Genomic DNA, 9971 nt, shown 5'->3' with positions numbered 1-9971 from the left:
GACCTCGATCCACTTGGAGAATTTGTCGATGGCGACCAACAGGTGCGTGTAGCCCGCGGGTGCCTTCTGCAAGGGACCGACGAGGTTCAGACCCCACACAGCAAACGGCCAGGTGATGGGTATTGTCTGTAGAGCCTGAGCGGGAGGTGGGTCTGCTTCGCGTAGAATTGACACCCTTGGCAGGTGCGTACAATCCTAGTGGCATCGGCACCACGGTTGACCAGTAAAAACCCTGTCGGAAGGCATTCCCAACGAGGGCTCGAGGTGCTGCGTGGTGACCGCAAGCCCCCGAGTGTATTTCTTGTAATAACTCCTGACCTTCGGCGATGGATATGCATCGCTGGAGGATGCCTGAGGGGCTGCGGTGGTAGAGCTCCTTCCCGTCCCCCAGCAAGACGAACGACTTGGCGCGCCGCGCCAGTCGTCGAGCTTCGGCTCGGTTGAGGGGCAGCTCTCCTCAGTGGAGGTATTGCAGGTACGGGGTCTGCCAGTCTTGATTAGGCGGGACCCCATTCCGCTCTTCCTCGACGCGCAGTGCCTCACCCTCGGGGGCCGAGGGTGCCTCGGGCTGAGCCGAGGGCGCCTCGGGCAGGGCCGAGACCTTCTCGGGCTCGGGCATGTCGTCGGTCTTGACTGAGGGTTGATGTAGGTCTTGGGAGAAGACGTCCGGGGGAACCGTTGTCCGCCCCGAGGCTATCTTAGCCAGCTCGTCCGCAGTCTCGTTGTATCGTCGGGCGATGTGGTTGAGCTCGAGCCTGTAGAACTTGTCCTCCAGGCGCCGAACCTCATCGCAGTAGGCTTCCATCCTTGGGTCGCGGCAATGGGAGTTCTTCATGACTTGGTCGATGACAAGCTGTGAGTCGCCACGAGCGTCGAGGCGTCGGACCCCTAGCTCGATGGCGATGCGCAGCCCGTTAACCAGAGCCTCGTACTCGGCCACATTGTTGGACGCCGGGAAATGGAGGCGCAACACGTAGCGAAGGTGCTTCCCGAGGGGTGAGATGAAGAGCAGGCCCGCGCCTGCTCCTATTTTCATCAGGGACCCGTCGAAAAACATGGTCCAGAGTTCCGGCTGGATCAGAGCCGCTGGAAGCTGGGTGTCGACCCATTCAGCCACAAAGTCCGCCGAGACTTGGGACTTGATGGCCTTCCGAGGGGCGAACGAGATTGTTTCACCCATGATCTCCACCGCCCACTTTGCAATCCTACCCGAGGCCTCTCGGCACTGGATGATCTCCCCCAGGGGGAAGGATGACACCACAGTCACCGGATGAGACTCGAAGTAGTGTCGCAACTTTCGCCGCGTCAGAATTACCGCATACTGTAGCTTCTGGATTTGCGGGTAGCGGATTTTGGTCTCGGACAGTACTTCACTGATGAAGTAGACCGGCCTCTGGACGGGCAATGCATGCCCCTCTTCTCGTCTCTCAACCACGATCGCGGCGCTGACCACCTGAGTAGTAGCGGCGACGTAGATCAAGAGGGCTTCTCCGGCAACGGGGGGGCACCAAGATGGGCGCGCTGGTAAGGAGCGCTTTTAGGTTCCCGAGGGCTTCCTCGGCCTTGGGGGTCCAAGTGAAGCGCTCGGTCTTCCTCAAGAGGTGGTACAGAGGTAGGCCTCTTTCACCGAGGCGCGAGATGAAATGGCTCAGGGCCGCAAGACATCCCATGACCCTCTGTACTCCTTTCAAGTCCTTGATGGGGCCCATGTTGGTGATGGCCGTGATTTTCTCCGGGTTGGCCTCGATGCCCCGCTTGGAGACAATGAATCCTAGGAGCATGCCTCGGGGGACTCCGAAGACACACTTCTCGGGATTGAGTTTTACGCCCTTCGCCTTGAGACACCGGAATGTCGTTTCAAGGTCGAAGAGGAGGTCGGAGGCTTTTCTCGTCTTGACTACGATGTCATCGACGTAAGCCTCGACCGTTCGACCAATGTGTTCTCCGAACACATGGTTCATGCACCTCTGGTATGTCGCACCCGCATTCCTCAAACCGAATGGTATAGTAACGTAGCAGTACATGCCAAAGGGTGTGATGAAAGAAGTCGCGAGCTGGTCGGAGTCTTTCATCCTGATTTGGTGATACCCTGAGTAGGCATCGAGGAAAGACAGGGTTTCGCACCCAGCAGTGGAATCCACGATTTGATCGATGCGAGGCAAAGGGTAGGGAACCTTCGGACATGCTTTGTTTAGACCAGTGTAGTCTACGCACATCCGCCATTTCCCTCCTTTCTTTCTCACAAGCATAGGGTTGGCAAGCCATTCAGGATGGAGTACCTCTTTGATGAACCCTGCGGCCATCATCTTGTGGATCTCCTCGCCTATGGCTCTGCGCTTTTCTTCGTCGAATCGGCGTAGAGGCTACTTCAGGGGTCGGGCTCCAGCTCGGATATCCAGCGAGTGCTCGGCGACATCCCTCGGTATGCCAGGCATGTCCGAGGGACTCCACGCAAAAACTTCGGCGTTCGCATGGAGAAAGTCGACGAGCACTGCTTCCTATTTGGGGTCGAGCTCGGAGCCGATCCGTATATGCTTGGAGGCATCGTTGCTGGGGTCGAGAGGGACGGATTTGACCGTCTCAGCTGGCTCAAAGTTGCCGGCGTGGCGCTTCACATCTGGCGCCTCCTTGGAGAGGCTCTCCAGGTCGGCGATGAGGGCCTCGGATTCCGCGAGGGCCTCGGCGTACTCCACGCACTCCACGTCGCATTCGTACGCGTGTCGGTACGTGGAGCCGACAGTGATGACCCCGTTGGGGCCCGACATCTTGAGCTTGAGGTAGGTGTAGTTGGGGGCGGCCATGAACTTGGCATAGCATGGCCTTCCCAGCACTGTGTGGTAGGTTCCTCGGAACCCGACCACCTCGAACGTGAGGGTTTCCTTTCGGAAGTTGGAGGGAGTCCCGAAGCAGACGGGCAGATCGAGTTGCCCAAGGGGTTGGACGCGTTTCCCGGGGATGATCCCGTGAAAAGGCGTCGCGCCAGCCCGGATCGAGGACAGATTGATCTGCAGGAGCCCGAGGGTCTCGGCGTAGATGATGTTGAGGCTGCTGCCTCCGTCCATGAGGACCTTGGTAAGCCTGATGTTGCTGATGACGGGATCGACAACGAGCGGGTACTTCCCTGGGCTCGGCACGCGGTCGGGGTGGTCGCCCTGGTCGAAGGTGATGGGCTTGTCGGACCAGTCTAGGTAGACTGGCGCCGCCACCTTTACCGAGCAAACCTCTCGGCGCTCTTGCTTGCGGTGCCGAGCCGAGGTGTTCGCCACATGCCCACCGTAGATCATGAAGCAGTCGTGGACCTTGGAGAACTCCTCTGCCTTGTGATCCTCCTTCTTGTCGTCGTTGTGGGCTCGGCCACCTTCCGCCGGTGGCCCGGCCTTGTGGAAGTAGCGCCGAAGCATGACGCATTCCTCAAGGGTGTGCTTAACGAGACCCTGATGATAGGGGCACGGCTCCTTGAGCATTTTGTTGAACAGGTTGGCGCCTCCGGGAGGCTTCCGAGGGTTCCTATGCTCGGCGGCGGCGACAAGGTCCGCGTCGACGGCATCGTGTTTCGCTTGCGACTTCTTCTTGCCCTTCTTCCTCGCGCCGCGCTGAGCGGACGCCTCGGGGACGTCTTCCAGATGGCGCCCCTGAGGCTGCTTGTCCCTCCGGAAGATGTCCTCGACCGCCTCCTGACCAGAGGCGAACTTGGTGGCGATGTCCATCAGCTCGCTCACCCTAGTGGGGGTCTTGCGACCCACCTTGCTCACCAGGTCGCGGCAAGTGGTGCCGGCGAGGAACGCGCCGATGACATCCGAGTCGGTGATGTTGGGCAGCTCGGTGCGCTGCTTCGAAAATCGCCGGATGTAGTCCCGGAGGAATTCTCCTGGCTGCTGACGGCAGCTTCGGAGATCCCAAGAGTTCCTAGTGCACACGTATGTGCCCTAGAAGTTGCCGGCGAAGGCTTTGACCAGGTCGTCCCAGTTGGAGATCTGCGCAGGAGGCAGATGCTCCAGCCAGGCTCGGGCAGCGTCGGAGAGGAACAGGGGAAGGTTGCGGATGATGAGGTTGTCATCGTCCGTGCCACCCAGCTGGCAGGCCAGCCGGTAGTCCGCGAGCCACAGCTCCGGCTTTGACTCCCCCGAGTACTTGGTGATGGTAGTCGGGGTTCAGAACCGGGTCGGGAACGGCGCCCGTTGTATGGCCCGGCTGAAAGCCCGCGGACCGGGTGGTTCGGGCGAGGGGCTCCGATCCTCCCCACTGTCGTAGTGTCCCCCACACCTGGGGTGGTAGCCTCGGTGCACCCTCTCGTCGAGGTAGGCTCGACGGTCGTGGCGGTGGTGCTCGTTGCCGAGGCGACCCGGGGTCGCAGGCGCTGTGTTTCGCGTTCGCCCGGTGTGGACTGAGGCTTCCCGCATGAATTGGGAAGTCGTGGCACGATGCTCCGGGGGGTACCCCTGCCTTCGAGAGGCAGAGCTTTCGGCCCGTCGGACCGCGGCATCTTCCAGGAGATTCTTGAGCTCTCCCTGGATACGCCGCCCCTCGGTGGTGGATGGTTCCGGCATCGCTCGGAGTAGTATCACTGCTGCAGCCAGGTTCTGGCCGACCCCACTAGAAGCCGGAGGCAACCTTGCCCTGGCATCATCGGCGATGTGGTGCTGGACGTCCTGGGCCAGGTGACGCGCTTCTCCGATCGGTGCTCGGCCTGCCCACTCCTGCCCGATATTTTGCCGAAGCTGCACAAGTTGTCCTGCTTCCTCGTCGAGCCTGGCCTGTACCTCGCGGATTTGCTCGAGCTGTGCGTCCTGACCCCCCGCAGGGACTGGGACCACAGCTAGCTCCCGAAGGATGTTAACGCGAGGCGCAGGCCTAGGGGGATCACCGTCCTCCGGCATACCAAGATGGTTGCCTTCATCGAGACCCCCTAGATCGACGTTGAAGCATTCGCGACTTGGGCCACAGTCCTCGTCGCCGAGGCTGTGGCTGCTATCGGAGCAATCAGAGAGGCAGTAGTCACATGCGGTCATGAAGTCCCGCATGGCACTGGGGTTATCGAGCCCGGAGAAATCCCAACCAGAGTCGGGCTCGTCATCTTCCTCGGAACCTAGAGGCCCGTAGGTCGAGACGACCGTCAGTCGGTCCCAGGGTGACCGCATATGATACCCCGAAGGGTTTGGACACGCCTTTACGAAAGCGTCCACCGAAGCGGGGTCGCTTGGTGGGTCGCATCTGGATCTAAAAGGCATGGAACGGGAAACGGACGGTACCTCTTGATCGACGGGTGGTGACAAAGTCTCGTCAGGGGCGGACTGCACCGTTGTCTCAGGTACGAGGCTAATGCCCAGCATGTCCTTCGCGAGAGTGCTGGCGTCGTCCGTCTGCTTGGAGTTGGCGTGTTGCGGGGAAACGACGTTTGTCTTCGTCTCAGACGCAAGGTCGACGCCCGACGTGTCCCCCACTGGGGCGCCGGCGCCGTCGACTCGCTTGATAGCCGACGAGGTGCCGCCCCCTGCTTGGCCATGCCTGCCCCGCCTCCTCCCCCGTCGGCGGGGAAGGTGACGGGACAGACCCAGATGTTGCTCTTCCGCCACGAGGGGAAGACGTCATCGATTGCGCCGCCGGCGGGCGAGCTGACGGCCGCCATTGTCGTTGTCGCGCAGCGGAGGAAGGAGTATCATGTCGTAGCTACCGTCGAGGGACATGAACTCCAGACTCCCGAAATGAAGCATCGTCCCGGGTTGAAGAGGTCGCTGGAGACTATCCATCTGGAGCTTGACGAGAAGCTGTTCGCCAACACGCAGCAGGCCCCTACCTGGCGCGCCAACTGTCGGCGTTTCGACCCCGGGGGGTCCCTGGACCGACGAGTAAATTGTCGCCGCGTGTCCCAGCCAAGATGGGTCGGCGTGAGACAGAGCACGAAGGGGGGAGAAACAGCGAAAGGGGAAACCCGCGGCCTTCATGTTGCCCTGCGCCCAGGTCGGGTGCGCTTGCAGTAGGGGGGTTACAAGCGTCCGCGAGGGAGAGAGAGAGAGATTGTCCGCCAGCCCATTCTCTCGCGCGGTCAACCTCCTCGTACGAGAGCCCTGGACCTTCCTTTTATAGGCGTAAGGAGAGGGTCCAAGTGTATAATGGGGGGTGTAGCAATGTGCTAACGTGTCTAGCAGAGAGGAGCTAGAGCCCTAAGTACATGCCGTCGTGGCAGTCGGAGAGGTTTTGGCACCCTGTTCATGTGATGTCGTGGCCGTCGGAGGAGCGCTTGGGCCCTGTGGAAGGACAACTGTCGGGGCTGTCGGATCCTTGCTGACGTCTCCTTGCTTCCGTAAGGGGCTGAGAGCCGCCGACGTCATGGAGCACGCGGGGCGCCATCATTACTTCTTTACCGGGGCGAGCCAGATGGGACGCCGGTCTTGTTCGCCGTAGCCTGAGCTAGCTAGGGGTAGAGTAATGATGGCCCCCCCTGTGACATGGTCGGTTCGAGCCCGGGGTCGGGCGAGGCAGAGGCTCCTCCGAGGTCGAGTCTGGGCCCGAGGGTCGGGCAAGGCGGAGACCGTCGTCCGTGGTCGAGGCTGAGTCCGAGCCCTGGGGTCGGGCGAGGCGGAGACCATCGTCCGAGGTCAAGGCTGAGTCCGAGCCCTGGGGTCGGGCGAGGCAGAGTCCGTCTTCTGAGGTCGAGGCTGAGTCCGAGCCCTGGGGTCGAGCGAGGCGGACTCCGTCTTCCGAGGTCGAGGCTGAGTCCGAGCCCTAGGGTCGGGCGAGGAGGAGACCGTCGTCCGAGGTCGAGGCTGAGTCCGAGCCCTGGGGTCGGGCGAGGCAGAGTCCGTCTTCCGAGGTCGAGGCTGAGTCCGAGCCCTGGGGTCGGGCAAGGCAGAGATTGTCGTCCGAGGTCGAGGCTGAGCCCGAGCCCTGGGGTCGGGCGGGGCGGAGCTTCCTATAGCGCCCTAGGTTGGACTTAGCTGCTGTCAGCCTCACTCTGTCGAGTGGCACAGCAGTCGGAGCGGCGCAGGCGGCGCTATTTTTCTGTCAGGTCGGTCAGTGGAGCGGCGAAGTAACTGTGGTCACTTAGGCTCTATCGACTGAAGAGCGCGCGTCAGGATAAGGTGTTAGGCGATCCTTGCATTAAATGCTCCTGCGATACGGTCGGTTGGCGTGGCGATCTGGCCAAGGTTGCTTCTCCATGAAGACTGGGCCTTGGGCGAGCCGAAGGTGCGTCCGTTGCTTGAGGGGACCCTCGGGCGAGACGTGAATCCTCCTGGGTCGGCTGCCTTTGCCCGAGGCTGGGCTCGGGCGAGGCGAGATCGTGTCCCTTGAGCGGACGGAGCCTTGACCTTAATCGCGCCCATCAGGCCTTTGCAGCTTTGTGCTGATGGGGGTTACCAGCTGAGATTAGGAGTCTTGGGGGTACCCCTAATTATGGTCCCCGACAAGTACTACGGGTACTGCGAGCACTGCTTATACCCGGCTAAGGGAGATGACTAAGCCCAATGCAGGCTTTTTCGATTCTCGTCTCATGACTTTGGTGGGTTGACATCCTGATGTTGGCATAATATCTTCAAATCCTGCGGGTGTTGTGGGTACTAGTTAAATAAATGCTTCCGCAAAAATTTGTCACTTTGGTGAATGCTACTTGGAGTTATTTGGGGCCTGCGTGCCTCCTTTATTGTAATAACTCTATATACTCCAATCTATGTTAAAAACTCTGTGGAATGTTGTAACACTTGATGCAGCGATTGTCAGTTCATTACGATCTTGGTTGCGAAGGAAAAGTTTTGAAATCCTTCGCGATTTTACTAGACCCTGGGTTTATATGGGCTCAAGTGTGAGGTAACCACTGCGGCGCAAGTGGTTTGCATACTTGATCTCTTATAAATCTGGCCGAATTTCCTCAGCTGGCATAGGAGCAGAACTGGCATGATACTATTCATGTGGGCATTCCAAGCTGAATAACATAAGTTTGACAAACTAAGTGTGTGCCAACTATCAACCCTTAAGCCCATATAAGGACCTTAGGTGGCTTAGTGAGTGCTAACCTTGGGGTGGGTTCTATGCATTGCATATTATTTTCACAGATTCTATGAATGGTTAGTATGATATGTCATCATTTCATCACCAAGGTAAGAGAGGTAAGAGTAGGACCATGCAGACCGGGGCTAGTCAGATGTCCTTATGTGTGGGTCACCATGCATGTTGTATAAGGATCGATAGAATTTCTTACCGCAACTTAGAAAGTGTAACACCTCAAAACCATCAACTAAAAATAGTACATTTAGAATATTAGTAGTAATAATAGTAAAGATTTTTTCTTCAAGTGTTTGATTTTATTTGCCTTTAGAATAATTTTTGTTTGCTCATATTTTATTTATGGTTGTTTCGTAGAATTTTTTTATATTGAAAGCCCAATTAATTAATATAAAAAATTGGTCAAAAAATTAGTATTTTAGTTGTAAATAATTTTGGTATAATTATTATGATTTTTAGAAATATTTTAAAATATATTTATATATATTTTGATGGAAAGAAAAAGAAAAAAAGAAAAGTCGGCCGAAACCCTAGCCGTTTTGGCCCAGCCGGTCCAACAACCGGCCCAGCCGCTGCCTCCCCACTTCCCCTGCCCCCTCACTCTCACTGTGTGTGGGCCCGACCGGCCCCGCGGCTCATCTTCCTCTCGTCATCGCTCCGTCACGCCCTGCACCGTCCGCATGTCCTGTGCCCCCATCCGAACTGCTGCCCCGACCCCTCATCTCCCTACACCGTAACAAACGACTGTTTCCCCTCTCTCCCCTCCCCATTTCCTCTCCATTATCGAGGCCACCATTGATGGCGTTAATGGCCACCGACGCTCCATTCACTCCCTCCTCGGCGTCCCTCCCCTCCCCTACAACCGAGCTCGCTCCACTCCTCTCCCCTGCCAAGATTGAGCTCTCCTCTCCACGCTCTCTCCCTTCTCTCTCTCTCGACGCCGTCGCGCCAGAGCCCCACCGTGACACCTATTCGCTATGCCACCCTCTTCCCACCCCTGCGACCGAGCCTCCCTGCTCGTCTCCCCTCTCCCCCATCAAGCTCCCTGCACACAAGCACTAGCTCAAGGTAGAAGAAAGCCATTTTCCATTTTGGCCCTCCAATTTTCTGTAAATTATTCCTGTATTTTCTACAGTACAACTGTATTTAAAAGAAGTCCAAAAATCTTACGTGCTACTCTCTGAGGAATACGTGTAATTGTGAATCAACCCCGACAATAGTATTTTGGATATGGACATTATTTTTATATTTCAAAAAAATAAATAGGTTATGTCATGATTCTTTAATTTTGTGATGTAGAACTAGAAACGTTTGCGACTAACTTCATTTTACCGCATAAAACGATATTATGTTAATAGTGGTTTAAGTATAAGTTTTACCAATATAGAGAATGAAACAGGTACTAGGCCACATCTTGTCGGTGAGGTTAAAATATAGATTTTCACTAATCAGGATATAAGTATTTGTACATATATCACTTAGTCACTTAAAATTAATAAAATATCTATTCATGTCGAAATAACCATGATTATGTTACTAAAGTCCAAAACTAGTAATTGACATTAATTTTTAGAATAGTAATGTTATGTGATTTATAAATAAACATTTTAGCAATACGCTTAATTTCTATTTAGAAAGGAAAAGGTAAAACCCAAAGGACTATTATTATTCAAAAAGAAAATAATTAATTAGTAATTATTTTTCATAAAATTTGTTAAGTCATTTATCTACGCTATATTAGATAAAATAGCTTCATAGTCACAAGCTCATATAATTTTCACCAATGATAACTCAAAGTGGAAAATTTAGTGGATTAATAAAATAGTTATGATTTCGACATTATTTATAAGTATAGTTGTGTGATATGTGATTGTTTATGTAATGTTGAATGTTACCCATGTAATGGTGTATGTTTATTTATTTGGCGTATGTATTCTTTTGTATGTACGATATGCGAATCGATGTTAGAAGCT

The sequence above is a fragment of the Zea mays genome, chromosome 6, assembly GCF_902167145.1.
Source record: "Zea mays cultivar B73 chromosome 6, Zm-B73-REFERENCE-NAM-5.0, whole genome shotgun sequence".
Taxonomy (NCBI): domain Eukaryota; kingdom Viridiplantae; phylum Streptophyta; class Magnoliopsida; order Poales; family Poaceae; genus Zea; species Zea mays.
The sequence above is the reverse complement of the archived record's forward strand: the minus strand, read 5'-3'. Positions refer to the sequence as shown.